The sequence below is a fragment of the Meleagris gallopavo genome, unplaced genomic scaffold (genome assembly GCF_000146605.3).
Source record: "Meleagris gallopavo isolate NT-WF06-2002-E0010 breed Aviagen turkey brand Nicholas breeding stock unplaced genomic scaffold, Turkey_5.1 ChrUn_random_7180001951360, whole genome shotgun sequence".
NCBI classification, from domain to species: domain Eukaryota; kingdom Metazoa; phylum Chordata; class Aves; order Galliformes; family Phasianidae; genus Meleagris; species Meleagris gallopavo.
In genome coordinates, this window is record NW_011212497.1 from 1 (window position 1) to 2,395 (window position 2,395).

The window sequence follows — 2,395 nt, forward strand, 5'->3', positions numbered from 1 at the left end:
GTCCCCAATGCCCTCCCAGTCCCAATGTCCCCAAGTTGCCACGTCCCCCGTGTCCCCAAATCCTCCTGTCTTCCTGTCTCCAGTGTCCCCAATGTCCCCAAATCCCAATGTCCTCAAGTCCTACTGTCCCCCCATGTCCCCAAATCCCAATGTCCCCCCCACGTCCCCAATGCCCTCCCAGTCCCAACGTCCCCAAGTTGCCATGTCCTCGTGTCCCCAAATCCTCCTGTCTTCCTGTCTCCAGTGTCCCCAATGTCCCCAAATCCCAATGTCCCCAAGTCCTACTGTCCCCCCATGTCCCCAAATCCCAATGTCACCCCCATGTCCCCAATGTCCCCAAGTTGCCATGTCCCCTGTGTCCCCAAATCCTCCTGTCTTCCTGTCTCCAGTGTCCCCAATGTCCCCAAATCCCAATGTCCCCCCCATGTCCCCAATGCCCTCCCAGTCCCAATGTCCCCAAGTTGCCACGTCCCCCGTGTCCCCAAATCCTCCTGTCTTCCTGTCTCCCGTGTCCCCAAATCCCAATGTCCCCAGGTTCCAATGTCACCCCCATGTCCCCCCAAATCCCAGTGTCCCCAAGTCCCACTGTCCCCCCCATGTCCCCAATGCCCTCCCAGTCCCAATGTCCCATCACATCTCCAGTGTCCCCAATGTCCCCAGCACCCGTCCCCAAGCGATGACACCCACAGCCCCTCAGGTTCCACATGCGCCTTTATAATAATAATAATAATAACAATAATAATAATAATAATTAATTAATAACAAGGATAACGAGGCGGAGCCGCCGCCCCGCGCCCACAATGCACTAAAACCGCACGTGCTGCGGGGACACGGGGGGGGAGGGGGACAGCGAGGGGGTGGGAGGGGACCGCAGCCACCACTGATTGTCACCGCGTGGCCCCGGTGTCACCGTGTCCCCATCTGTCACCGCCGGGCCACCGCATCCTTCATCTCGTATCCCCAGGCCACCTCTTCACGCCGTGTCCCCAAAGCCACCACTCCGTGTCACATCCGTGTCCCCAGAGCCACCACTCCGTGTCACATCCGTGTCCCCAAAGCCACCTGTTCACGCCGTGTCCCTAGAGCCACCTCTCCATGTCACATCCGTGTCCCCAAAGCCACCACTCCGTGTCACATCCTCATGTCATTCTTCAGCACTGTGTCCCCATCCCAGTGCCACCGCTGTCACAGCCCCTTGTCACATCCCGGTGCCACCTCTGCGCCGTGTCCCCATGACGTCACATCCTGGTGCCGCCTCCATGCCATGTCCCCATGGTGTCACATGTCCCCATGTCACATCCCAGTGCCATCTCCGTGCCGTGTCCCAGTGCCACCTCTGCGCCGTGCCACGTCCCCGTGTGCCACCTCCCCGTGTGCCACCTCCGTGCTGTGTCCCCACGATGTCACATCCCAGCGCCACCTCCGTGCCGTGTCCCCACGATGTCACATCCCAGCGCCACCTCCATGCCGTGTCCCCACGATGTCACATCCCAGCGCCACCTCCATGCCGTGTCCCCATGATGTCACATCCCAGCGCCACTTCCACGATGTCACATCCCAGTGCCACCTCATCCCCGTCTCACATCCCGGTGCCACCTCAGCGCTGTCACCTCTCCGTGCCGTGTCCCCACGTGGTGTCACCGCCACCCCTCGGTGTCCCCGTGCCACAGTGCCAATGTCACACCTCCACGTGTCCCCGTGCCACGTCCCCACATTGTGTCACATCCCCGTGGCGCACAGCTGCAGCTCTGCGTGCCGCTGTCACCTCCTGGCGCGCCGTGTCCCCACGGCTGTGTCCCCGTGTCACCTCCATCCCCGTTGTCACATCCCTTTGTCACCTCCATCCCCGTTGTCACACTCTGTGCCGTGGCCAAGCCGGCGTCCCCCTGCCGCGTCCCGTCCCCATTCTGTCCCCATTTGGGAATGGGGACAGTGGGGAAACTGAGGCACGTGTCACCCTGCTGGGGACGGGGGTGTCCCCTGTCCTGGTGTCACTCAGTGTGGGATGGGGGAGAGTGGAGGGGCAGCAGGAGACACTGGGCAAACTGGGAGGTACTGGAAGGTACTGGGAAGGGACACACACAAGGATGTGATGTGTCAGGTGGCATCAAGACATACTGGGACATACTGGGACATACTGGGAATGGGATACATGAGGATGTGATGTGCCAGGTGACATCAGGACACACTGGGACATACTGGGACATACTGGGATGGGATACATGAGGATGTGATGTGCCAGGTGACATCAGGACACACTGGGAAGTACTGGGAGGTACTGGGAGGTACTGGGATGGGACACACTGGGACACATGAGGACGTGATGTGCCAGGTGACATCAGGACACACTGGGACATACTGGGACATACTGGGATGGGATACATGAGGATGTGAT

General features: G+C 60.3%; 1 long non-coding RNA gene across 1 annotated transcript; it reads right to left on the minus strand.

Moving 5' to 3' along the window:
• Nucleotides 1-693: 693 nt before the first annotated feature.
• Nucleotides 694-2,334, minus strand: LOC109365025. The gene is made up of 2 exons (XR_002110744.2): nucleotides 1,123-2,334; nucleotides 694-1,062 (listed from the first exon to the last, which is right to left on the minus strand). It is a non-coding gene; the product is annotated as an uncharacterized LOC109365025 (long non-coding RNA).
• Nucleotides 2,335-2,395: the final 61 nt, after the last annotated feature.